This window comes from Lepeophtheirus salmonis, chromosome 6 (genome assembly GCF_016086655.4).
Source record: "Lepeophtheirus salmonis chromosome 6, UVic_Lsal_1.4, whole genome shotgun sequence".
NCBI lineage: Eukaryota > Metazoa > Arthropoda > Copepoda > Siphonostomatoida > Caligidae > Lepeophtheirus > Lepeophtheirus salmonis.
Window position 1 is genome coordinate 58,264,050 of NC_052136.2, and position 13,717 is coordinate 58,277,766.

The following is a 13,717-nucleotide window of genomic DNA, read 5'->3' on the forward strand; positions in this document are numbered from 1 at the left end:
AGAAAAATATATAAAACAGGTCAGCGATTTGTATAGAAAAATTGCTAATCATTTTTCAGTTAGTAATTATAATTAGACATGATGGAGTATTCATACTAGAAAAGAACTCAATGATTGACAAACAAGAATAATATTAAGCAAAAGATCATTATTCCAACAGAAAACAAATATTTAATGCATATTAGTGTAATAATATTTCATATTTTGATTCAGAAAATTCGAAAGGAACATCAATTTTAAACAAAAATAAACAATCACGATCTTTTATATATATATATATATATTAAAGCGAAATATCCTAAAGGGAAAATGGCTTTGAGGCAAAATGTCCTAGGGCAAAATTATGAGGCACTAATTTTTAAGAGTTTCACGTTGTCAGGTTATATATAAACTAAGACCAACATGTAGGGCTCTACCGGGATGGAAAAGAAAAAACACGTAAGGAATTTTTTTATAGAGAATTTTCCTATTATTTTCAATGTTTTGTAATTATGCTGCCTTTTGAGAGTATCATTGGCTAGTACTATGATATAAAAACAACCATCTGAAATACTACAACTAGTATTGCTTTTATGCTTCCAAACAAAAAGCAAATCTACAGTTAAAGGATAGAAGTTAAATTTACTTACTCTAATGACTTAACATTTTGATGTTTACTATGTGGCCATGTTATTATTTGAAATGAACATTGAATTATTTATACAAACCGCAATATTTGATTAATTTATAGTTCTTTTTGGCAGTGGTGGTCCATTATGATCTCAAGAGAAGTGAAAATGCGTACATTTTTAAGCGTTTAGGGGGCGGGGTATAATATTACAATCCGCAATTTTTTTTAGTAAGTTAGTTATAAGTAGTGTAATGTCGGTCCTTATATAGGACCGTGATCCGGTCCAGTCCCACTTGTCAGTCCTTAAAGAAGGTTAAATTGTATCCCTCGTAACATATTTGGGGATATTTTTTTCTTCCTTTTTTATTTATTCTGTTATATAACACAATAAATTATATAACTGAGTAAAAATGTAATATAATGGTGTAGTATTATAGTACAAATATGATTATTTCTTGCAAGAATGTGCAATGATCTTAATAAATATCTCATATATATTATTCAGATTGATAAACAATATATATTTTTATGAGAAATTCTAAAGAATGACACTTAAGGACCGGTCCAAAAACTGGACTGCACCTATTAAATAAGGACTACGTATTAGTTTGAAATTATAAGCAAATATTTCATTTTTATTTGCATATATATATTTATAATTCATAGAATCGATGAAGTACCCCCATTTCTTACTCCATCATCTTCTCATAATCCTTCTATAGATATATTTTTTATTCCTATTTTTGAAGAGGGAAAATGTGTATGTAGAGGATCAATTAATGTGAGTACTCTCTATAACCGTACATATCCTCGGTGTTTAATTTGATGACGGTCTTTGGCTAGCGTCCAATGCACTTTTATGTATAACATTTGGTGTTCCCCCTCTTCTCTCTTTCTTCATGATCTTTTACTTATTTTTAGTATTATTAAAAGCTTACTTCTGATGTGGCGTGTAATCATTTGATATTTTCCATCAATAAATGGCTGACAAATTTTCAAATCATGAACAAAGCTTGATTGTTAAATGTCTGAAATATTGTGGCATAAACATATTTAAAAAAGAATTTTTTTTTGATCTATTGCGTCTTTTCACTGAACATATGAACACAAGGTGTGTCCCAAAGTCATGGACATCATCGGACGAAAAGAGGGATGTCACATTTGAATTATAATAGTAAATTATTTCAATTTGACTTCTTAAAACATAATTATTTATATTACACCTTTCCAAGTTGAGTTAATGGTGCAATCCCTATATTTTAGGAACCTCTAACCTTTTAAATTGCAGTAACAATGAGATAATTTATCAGTTTAGAACCAATGAGTCCAAGGAAGTAGTGTTGGATCATTCCTATGACTGATTGGCTAATCAGACTGTTTTTTCCACTCTTTCAGTCTTTTTTGCGACGTAATTGGTAACATGGATGTTTTGAAAACAAATTATGATGTACTTTTATCCATGTACTTGGTAGCGTTTTGCTAACGGTTGGAAAGCCCAATTTAACATTTAGTTTGATAAATTGAATTATTGTTATAGAAAAGTTATTATATTGTGTATGTATATTTTTTCAACTCTCTCTTTAAAAAAAAAAAAAAAAAAATATGGACTAGCATACAAACTATTTATATGTTTATATTTGTAGAAAAAGAAAAACTCCATATTCTAAAAAAAATAAACTGAAATAATAATACAAAAAGCTGATTTCTTTATTTAAAAAAAAATATACTTTCATATAGGTACATACTACATCAAAAAGCAGAAGTTTTTGGAATAATGATACATAAATATGTATAATGCTTTGAATGCCCAATCAGTTTTTTTCATAGCCCATGGGATTTGTGATCTCATCACGTAGTGTATTGATGATCTTTTAGGAGAGATCCATTTATATATCTATCTTAACTCTTCTCCTATATATATATATATATATAAGTACATAAAAAGTGTCTTTAACAAAATAAAAATGAAGAAATAAAATAGGTCGTTATTCTCTCACACATTTCTTGAATATTTTTGTAAAAATACTAATATTTTAATACTGATTCCTCTACCAAAATTGGTGTCAGTATTTTCATACATATCGATATTTTTGCTTTCTTCTGATATTAAACAAAAAATTGTAATTACATTTTCTCCCATGGGTGCCCTCAAGATTTTTATTGTGTAGTTAAGAAATTTGACTACTTTTTTACATGAAAAATAATTTTCATAACTTTATTTTTTAAAGAAAGTTGGGTTTAAAATTTTGTTTTGACGACATGATCGGGGGATCAATAGTGTTCTCACGTATTGACTCTGTAGGTACTAGTTCACATTGCAACCTATTTTTAAACCTATCGGAGTCCAATGTGATATAGCACTAGTCTACAACACCCATACATACATATATATTTATCTGTTTAAAGCAACATCAACAACCAAATTCCCTTGAATTTAAATTCTATTTAATCTGCGCACAACATACTCTATTCCCGAGTTTTTATTTTATTTAATAAATATATATTTTTTTAATAGAGTATGTATGTGTGTACGTTATACATACGTATATAAATTTTCTTGAAAAGCTGAAAAGGAGAGGAAATCACTCATATTTAAATGTTGTATATGTTTAGCTACAATAATAATAACAATAATACATAAGCAGAAGAACGAAGTGTTTAATTTTGAAAGCTGATGTTTCTGTATTTATTTATTTTTCATCTTTTCCTTCTTCTTAATATATTTTGTATATACAAACAGGGGGAAAATATAGGTAGGTAGGAGGGAGAAGAAAGAGAGAGACTAACGAAAACTTAGATCAACTTTAAAATTAAGTCATAAGTATGACATTTAAAACAAAATTTGTTAAAAAGAGTGTAGCTCTATGAAATATTGGCAAGAGAATACATCCTATATTATAATAGATATTATATATATACAAAATATACTATTATAAAGAAGCAGGGGGAAGTGTGATGATGAGACGAGCTTCTGCTGTTGCTCCTTCTAAACCCAATACTGACATTTACATACCTTTGTAGATAGAGTTAATAATTAGATACCGAGTGTTCCATCAAAATCTGAGCACTTTGAATTTTGAACTTCAACAAGATATAATTTATAAATCACAATATATTTAAAAATATATATACATATGTATTATAATTAGATGTGTGCCTGAGCTCTTTTATTCATTAATGTAGCCGTCCCAAGCGGCAATGATGGCTTCCAGGTGGAGGTGGAAGCCCTGACACCTGCTGCGGATGTAGTCCTTCGTTATTGTGTCCTAGTACTGGCTTAAAGTGGCTATGGGGCCCTTGATGATTTAATGACGGTCACGTGATAGCACCCAAAAAGTGCAGTCGAGATCAGGGCTGTATGAGTTTAAATGTAAAAAAAGAGTTCAAAAGTACTCAGAAGGATCTTGCAACGGTGGAGATGGGTTTTTTTTTCATTGCTGGTGTCAAAAGTGGGCTTTCCATCCTCACAACACTCTTTTCCATCCACTTTTTTGATGTTCTCTAGACAGTCTGATGTGAAACCACGAGATCTTTTACATGGACCCTAATGGACTTGAGGGGATTGGCCTAGACTGTTTTCTTTCTCTCTTTTTGCTCACGGCGTAAACGGTGGTCCTGGAGACGTCCAACTGATTGGAGGAGTGCGAATGAAAATTCGTCGATCACATTCAAATGTCATTTTCTCGACTGTTACGTAAGCTAAAGAGCTCAGGTTTTTTTTTGTTGTAAATAGTTGTTTATTTTTTAATATATAGTAATATGAATTAATTTTAATCACTCAATCTTAATTAATTATTGACTTCGTAAGTGTTCAGGCCTCAATGGACCTCCAATACCTTGATAAATTGTTTACAATCCTTCCTGAATGGAGCTCGAAAGTCAAAACAATTATTCAAATAAAAAATTGTTATAAATTTTACCAAGCTTTGACCAGCTCCTATCTTAATCAAAAATATACCAATGTAAATTTTGTCTCCTAGTTCATCTTGTATCTCAAAAGTCTCATATGTTGAGAGATACTCATATCTCAAGGTGTTAATTTGTGTTTCCTTAGAGCAGGGTTCTCCAATCTCTAGATCGCAAGCAAAGAAAATATACAGGGTATTAAGATCAAATCGATTCATTTTTCAGAAATCTTTATATTGTCAATAAGGCCAAATTTTTCGGCAAATTTACTTTAAAATTAGCTTTAATTGTATATATGAATGTTAGAAAAAGATCATTTGAAATATATGTCTCCAACATCAACCGCGGACTGGACCCAGGCCCGGAAGGAGGAGCAGGCGTTCATGAGGTAGTTCCTTGGGAAGTACCTCAATATCTTTTTGACTGCATGAGATTTTCAATTTCTTTTAGATTCAACGTAGCTTGACACAAAACTATACATCGTTTTAACATCCAGACTTCTAGAGGGGGGCATATTCCCTTCCCAATGAAGTCATAACAGTGATCAAACAGCCACTTCAGTGACCTGTATGATACATTACAAGGTTATGAGTATTTTTGCCAGACCAAAGGCAGATCTCTTGCGATTGGTTGAATCCAAAACAGCCCTATTTCCTCTATTACCTTCAGATTGATGCCCGTAACGGTGAAACCCTGTTCCTACTCTGTAAATTCAATGTTCCTTATATCTGGATCAGCTGTCACTTTGATGCTCAAAACTTCAATAAAGTTTGTTGATACAACACCGTTTCTCCCGGCAAATGACCGACTTGTAAGACCCACAAAACATTTTAACGTTTAATGTTTATAATATGTGGATTGACTCCCTAATGTACCTTCATAAATATATAGTAGTTGCACCAAGGTTACCTAGTTACGTAAAGTATGTAAATTCATATATTTCTACATGATTCACTTTCTTTAAAGTCATCATCATTCAATACCAATAAGTACATACATACACTTATATTAATTCATTTACAAATGAAACTCTAATGATCACCCCTTTGCTCACTGCTCTGTAGACAATTAATTGATGTTCCTCAGAAGAAAAAGTAGACCTTCTCCTGATACAGCTTCCTTCCTGCATTGTCTGTTCCATAATATTTCAATATTATTACTCAAAGTCGTCATTGTGCACCATTTTTTGCCTAGATTGTAGATTGTACTTACAATGTCATGCTATAGTTGTTAAGTATCTTCCACTTACAAGCTACGGTCAATTGCCTATTTCCTTTGCCTCTTGCCCCAATTTACGATCATAAGTTATTTGTACAAAGTGGAACAACGATTTCTGTCATCCTATATCGTACTAGTATGGATAATTAAGGAGCGGAAGAAACCAATTGAACACGTTTTTTTTATGCTCTATCAATGGATATTAGAACATACTTATAAGAAGAGATCTTTGAGAGTCATTTGAGTTTAACTCTCTTGTTAATAATTAGATTTATATCAGGATGTGATAATCCAAATTCCATATTTCTCAACATGCCCTTCTCCAAAAAATAATAATAAAGACCTGAGATCATTAGATTGTACCTAATTAGTCAATTATTCAGAATATTTGGACATATTTTCCCCATTTAATAAATTGTTCTCAAAATTCATAAGAAGCCCAACCAATCAATGTATATGACACTAATAAGGCACTAGAGTAGAGTAATCATCAGCTGACAAATAAATATCAACATTACAAGAAACGCTGTGGGAATAGCCTACAATATAATCTTCTTTGAATCTCTCAACCTTCCTTCTTTCAAATAGAGGGCGGGTTTAGGTAGCCAATTCTTGTAAAATTATTCTTCATCTAATAGTAGGTTTGGCCTAACAAGAGCTAATAAGAGTCCAAAACACTCATATAGGACAAGTGTAGATTAATCAACAGCTGGAAAATAAATACATCAGGAGACGGAATTTTAAAAAAAAATCATCCAAAAACTAAAAAATTTTGCAAAAAAATTTAAAAATTAAATTTCAAGTATTGCACTTTTTACAAAAAAGTTTATATATTTACAGATATTCACAAAAAATTAAAATTTTTGAAGAAAAATTTCCAAAATCCACAGTTGTCTAAAAAAATATAATTTTTTTTTACAAAAATTTTTTCAATATGAATTCTTTTTAGAAAAGGAATTAAAAAAATAACTAAAATATTAATTTTTTTTCTAAATCTCCAGCCGTTCCGAAAAGAATTTAAAATTAAATTTAAAACTTTAAGTTTTCCAGTATAACTTAGAAAAGTAATAAATGATAATCAATAAGAATTGGAATTGCATATTAAATATTATTTCCCAGATACTGATCTCAGTTCGTATTCAATAAAAACATCCAATTCCCGGTTCCGATTAATCGTCCCATCACTAATACATACATTGATCTTTTTATACAAATGTCTTCTTTTGAACCAATGACATCATTACCTTTCAATAGGGATCCTCAGTTATATACTCATGTTTATATGTAGAAGGTATCCCTTTTTTGGCTAGAGAGATGAAATTGTTTGAGTGACAAAGGGAGACTAATGTTGTTGCAAATCAATAAGAAAGTCGGAGAATAAAAAAAGAAATAATCTAGAATTTAGATTAAACCCAATAGATAAATGTGTGTGTGTGTGGATATTACCGGAGCTACGGTTGTGGTAGCGTGTATGTGTATGTAATATTAATTTGGCAAATGTGCGAATACAATTGCTATATGCCAAAAGTCATTAATATTTAAGAGGATTTACGAATAAAAGAAGGAGAGGAAAATGGCAGACAATTGTTTTTTTGTTTTTTTCTCTTCGTTTTCGTTTCTTTTCAAATACCTTTTTTTATATTTTCCTTTTCTTTTCCATCTAATCTTTTTTACCGATGAATATTATTATTCTGTATTATCACTATTGCATAGTGTACAGCCATTTTATGTTCATGATATACAAATACAATAGAGGGGAAAGAGAGAATTCAGTCAATTGCCTTTCTTTGTATACACATAAAGGGAACTTATTGAGTACATACGAGTAAAAAAGAGAAGAATATGTAGTCTACATGAATATTTATTAGAGTGGCTCGAAAATTATTATTTTTGAAATTCTGGAAATGGTTCACAGGACCAAGGTTAGACTAGAATTTTCAATTGAATGAACTGTACCAACTGCTGGGCAAGACAAATAGATTTTGAAATCATAGAGGATAACACCGACAACTAGAAATTATATGATTAATAGTATTAGTGTCTGTGTATACTCTTTGAGACTCTTAAAAAGCGTGGTGGAAGTCAAACATCGGACGCAAAAGTGTTTTGGCATAACCTTGTATTGTTATTAACTTTGCACAAAACAACTTTTTAAGGTGATGCTGTATCTTTTTATTCGTATTCAAATAGTTTTGCCTGCATACAAACAATAAATCTGCTCTATATGAATGGGTTAAGAATGTTGCTGTATCTAAAGAATAGAGTTGATATTTTTGTAAGGAAAACAGGATTGATATATATGGTTTTTTATGAGCTAAAACCCTAGTTATTATGATTGTTGGGGTATAAAATGAATTACTGCTATAAACCCTCTTTATATTAAATTAACATTAGACCAAGGTAAATAGTGTAATTTTATTTACATTTATATATATTTATTATGCATTTTTTAAACAGTTTTCAGCAAAGATAGGTGAGAATCCTTACTTCATAGCAAGAAGTTAACACCAGGATTATATATTAAGTAATTATCAAAAAGAAAAAAGAGCACACGCATTAAACTGTTTTTCCTCTTTCTAATCGCTAAACTTAGTTTTTTCTTTACATATATCCCTTTTTTAGTAATAGTAGTAGTAGTATTTGTGAAGAGAAAATGAGTGTGTTCGGTGCAGGAATGTATTTTCGCGTGGAAATGACCAAATTATATAATAGTGACGTCATCATGTATGCCAGGAGATTTTTTGTTTAGGCGCTTGTTCTTTTTTGACAATTATGACGGAAAGTTGGTTATGTTTTTGCCATATTTGACAAATAATATTTTTAGAAGAGAAAAAAACTTTTTTTTTAATATTAGAGCTCAAATTTCTCAGCAGTTTCTAAATTTGAAACAATAGAAACTCATCCTCTAAATTTATACAACTTTTTTATAGCAGTTACAACTTGTATAAACAGCTTGTACAATTTATGTGGATAATGAGTAACGGCGTTGTCGGATTCTTCCACAGTAGAAACCATTTTTATAAATTATCTTTTTATGTGAAATTGGCTTCATGTCAATACAAGTCCAAAATGGATAATTAAGTACTTGTACTTTCAACTATATGAAATACAGCTTCTAATATTTTTTTAAAGTTATTTTTTGTGTGATTATAATTATTTTTATCATGAAACTATAGGTAATATACCATTTAAAAATAAGTGTGAATACAAATGTAGAGGTATATAAGTCATTAAAACATCTTGTAAAATATTAATATAAAATAATAAACATAGGTATAACACATATTTTTGCAAGAAATATTACAAAAATAATAATCAAAAGACCACTCATGAACATTGCATTCAATTTTTCCATGTAACAAGTTTTCTGACCAAATCTATATTCATTTTTTTACATTTTTGAAGAATTTATGGAGCTGTAATTTTGGATACGAAAGGCTTTTAACGATTATTTGAGGAATAAAACAACAAGATTGTAGCCTTTATACTTACAATACAAAATAATTAGGAGATAAGATTAGGAAATACTCATTAAAAGTTAATCATACACTATGAATAATGACGACAGCTTTGTTATTTCTGTATTTGGTTTATATTAAATTACATAATCCGTGACACATATAAAATATCTAGGAATCTTGCAAATCATACTACTCCTAAGAGTGATTTATGGTTAATAGAAAAGTACTTAAACATTATTATGTAGTGGGGTTACAGCTTGGTCCGAGGCCGCTTTTATTTTTTAGTTTGATCTTGTTATTTTTTTCCCACGGTATAAACTAATATTTTGGCCGTCCAAGCTAAGCTAAGGGATCGAAATTGAAATTATCGACCGGAAGTTATATATTTTTTTGTACCAATCAAGATTAGTTATTTTGTGAAGACCAAATTTTACTACAAGACCGATCCATACTAACAAACTTTTTGGCCTTTCAAAAATTATAACACCCCAGACCGGTCTTTGATTTCCACTCCAACACTACGATACTTCAGGTCGTAACTCGTAATGTCTTATTTGTTTAGGGAACTCAAACTTTACTCTGCATTTGGGTAACTTTGACGATACTTTTTATTAGAGAGAATTAAAAAACATAATTTACATTTAGTATATAGGCCTTACCGGTTGGAAAATTAAGACTTACACACTTGGAAAGAAAATAGCCTGTCATTCTTTAATTATACATTTAAAAAAATATTTACTAATTTTTTTCTGATAAATAAATAATACCAAATGGATTCATTCTATTTGCCTGCCATTGGCCACACAGATGGCGATAAGCCTCTTGTGAAAAAATTTGCAAGTATTGGGAATGAAGTTTGGGGGCATGGCATCCCACTCCTCGTCGATGGGGGACTTCATGGCTTTAACGTTCGGGTGACGGATACTATAGGTCCTCCTCTCGACAGGCGATTAGAAAGAAAAGTGGAGGGGATTGACATCTGGACCGTATGGTGGCCAAACTCTCTTGTCCCCGTAAGCGATCTTGTTAGCTAAGAAGGTCTGTGTGATCGGGCGGTCCTAATCGTGCTGAAAGATTACTTTACCGTCGGGAAAATTTGCTTGTACCTAAGGGAGGAGCTTGGCCTTGAAATTGTCGATGTACATTGTGAGAACCAGATCAGGGACGTCCTTGAGGACATCCACATTAATGATAGGATTTTTCTCCGGAGCACCCCCCTCTTCCTCTCTATGGTTCCTCGTACGGTCTAGCCTCTTCTTAATATTGGAGATGATCTTACAAGCCATTTTTGTTAGCCTGGTCATCCTTGTTGGAATTTGACCAACATGAAAAAGATTAGTGCTTTAAGTCTCGAATTTCACTGCGATGACATTTCTCGTCCGATTTAAAAAAAATCAAGAAGCAGCAGGTGATTAAGATACATGGCTACCTATATAATTACAGATGGTTATAATTTCTTCACACATAACCTCTCAAATTAATATAATACAAGGGTGTAAGTTTCAAGTTTCCCCTCGGTACAAGGATAATTAGAAACTGAGCTCATGGAATCAATATCTACAATTTTGATCTACTATCGATTTGACTATTTTTAACAATGATAATACATGGTATATAATTATCTATTTATCTCAATGGATGTCATAAGTTTCTTTTATTATTATGGAATCTGTTTGGACTCATTGTAAAGATCAATGGAATTGATTTTTGTTGTTCTTCATATCTGGTTTTGTATCGGTATACATAACAAGGGAGAGGGGTATGCATATATATAAGGGATACCAACTGTCATTAATGAATGTATGGATCATGTGCTAGAGTTTTTATTTGAATCAACTTTTCTTTAGATTGAGCTTGATATCACTAACAATAATTGATTTTTTCAAATTTGGCACATTTTTTGATATAAGTTAAAAAATCCAAAAATTCAGCCTTTTTTGTCTTCCGGTTCAGCCTTTAGAGGCTTTTAAAGTTTGTACCTTGACGCCACATACCCTATTTTTAAATTGATTTATTTTGAATTTTTTTGAAGATATCAATCTACTTTAAAAACCATTTAATAGATAAATTTTTTTTCTATGGTTGTATTTTATTGTATAAACCAAGAAAATGAGTTTTTACTCAAAAGTTGACGAGTTTAATATTTTGACCTCAAAAAAAAAAAAAAAAAATGAAACATGTTCATTTTCAATGTTGTTCAAATTTGTACTTATTAATTTGTAATATATCATAAATATATACTATAAGTTTTTAGAGATGCATTCAATTCCACTTAAATACAACAGTTGAAAATATTTTGTATGTGGAGAAAATTTCTGAACATTACATTAAATTAATCAATGAGTTGATGATTAAATTACTTACGATGTCCCTTAAGAAAAGTCAATAAAATAGTTTGAGTTTCAAATAGTTTTTAGTTTCTATAGCTCCGGATAATATTATTTAGATACTCATAATGAATCTGTAATTCTATTTTTTTTTTTTTTATTAAATCTGATTTTTGTGGGTTTTTTAAAACATTTTGTATATTTTTATACTTTTTATACTTTTGATTCCAACCAAAGAAAAAAAATCAGAAGTCAACTATTGATGGATATTATTCATCATTATTTCAATCAAAACTTTCAAGATCTAAAGAAAAACTGCATTATAATAACAATGACCCTATATTTTATACTTGAAAATTGTTCAGAAGATGCAAAATAAGTATAAAAACCTTTATAATTTATTTTATAGTTAGTCAATCTAAGATTTGTACTATTACATTGATAAAAGCCATAATCATTAGTCTAATAGAAAAAATTATTTTTGCAGACTGTTCAAGATAAACTGAACATGAGCACAGTACTAATAACTCAATTTTGACATTTCAACCCTATTATCAAACATTTTTATCCTAAAGTAGAGATTAGATAAAAAAAATCTCTTGATTTAGGACCTTTAATTTTTATTCGTTTAAGAGCAAAAAGTATTTTCATTTGAAGCGTATGGAAATGATGTTTCTTTTAAAACAAATTACCTTATCTACTTCTGAAAGATGTATTTCAATTACTATTTTGATCTTTAAGTCAAAAATTTCTCAAGTTTAAGTGTTGAATCGACCATATTATTTAAATGTGCTGTTTTGTACAGTAATTACATATTTATTCAGAGTTACAGCTGTAATCCAAGATTAAGAATGGGGAATGTAACTTTTGATAAGGTAAGAAAGAGCTAAAATAGCATAAAAAGCTTTGGGATGTGTAGACAATAACATGGGGAACAAAATCCATGCTGTAGTTATCGTTTCTTTCTATGACGTCATTGTTAGGTCATAATCGATAGTGATAGTACGTAGCGGGAGGTAGGACTTGTTGTTACAATGTGCTGCTGTTCTATTTGTTACTATTTCTTCTGTTAGAGTGGGGGTTACACCCCCTTCCCCCTTTCTCTCTCTAGCAACGTCATAAAATCCTTGGTCCTTATTATTAAAAGTCTAAGGACTTGATGAATAATGTATATATATATATATATAAATTATAATTAGTAGATATTTCATATATTTTTATTACCGGTTTTATACCGTTTTTGTTCATTTGTTTCCTTGGAATCGTGTCCGCTTTCTTCTTCGTCTTCCCTTGTTTGAATATTTTGCTGTTTTACCTACATACAAACAACATAAATACACGTTTGGATGTTACGTTCTTCTTTTTCTTCTCTGCTTTCTCCCTTTTTATTTTTCCTTTTTCTTCTTTTCTTTCTTCCCTTTACGAAAAAAGAAAGTTCTTTACGTTTGGCGACCCGGCTGCCTTTTTCCCCTCAAGAAACCAGAGGGCGCTCCTTTTTAGAAAGCACTTTATTATTATTATTTTACAAACATCAACTTGAGTGAAAATAACGAACACAAAATAATTTTCCTGTACAAAAAAAAAACATATTTTCAATATATAGTACTTCTACTTTATAAATATTATTATTTTTCCTGTGAAGCGCTCAAAAAAGTATTAATTTATTTTCATTCCTTCAAACACGTTTAAGTCTACTTCATTGTAATTTGGGGAAGTGTGCTGTTTCAAGACCTCTTACTAAATATAAAGCGATATAGAAGAAGATATTCATTTCGTATACTACTCTTCTTCCAAACAAGGATATCCCTATGATACTCACACTTCAAACTCTCCTCGGACACAGAAATACAAAGAATCAATAGTGATAAAAAAATAAGAAAAATAAAAATACATTGCACAAATATTTGGAATATTTTTTAAGTCATTTAGTTTTTAGTTTCTTATTTCTCCCTCTTCCTACACGTTTATTTGTCGGTGATCATTATGAATAATTATTAGTGTTTAAGTAATTGATGTTACTCGAATTGTTTTATTTGACATCGGAATTTATTTCACCCAACTACTACTACACCTCATAACTCATCGAAGGAAGGATATCAAAGCTCACAAAGTAGCAAGATCTACATAGAAGTATTATTAATTTTGGAATCATCCCAGGCTAAAAGAAGAGTCTAGAGAGAGTTAAGGTAATTCAA

At 30.4% G+C, this 13,717-nt stretch overlaps 1 protein-coding gene across 8 annotated transcripts in view; it reads left to right on the plus strand.

The window, feature by feature from the left end:
* Positions 1-13,717, plus strand: part of LOC121119657 (uncharacterized) — a 353,492-nt gene that overhangs the window by 263,663 nt on the left and 76,112 nt on the right. The window contains exon 1 of one of the 8 annotated variants that reach the window (XM_040714392.2): positions 13,033-13,708. The exons of 6 other annotated variants lie outside the window; for them this stretch is intronic. The gene's annotated coding sequence lies outside the window, so the exon portion shown is untranslated. Of the gene's footprint in view, positions 1-13,032; positions 13,709-13,717 lie in introns of those variants that run through there. One more of the 8 variants, XM_071889788.1, reaches the window with a different exon arrangement.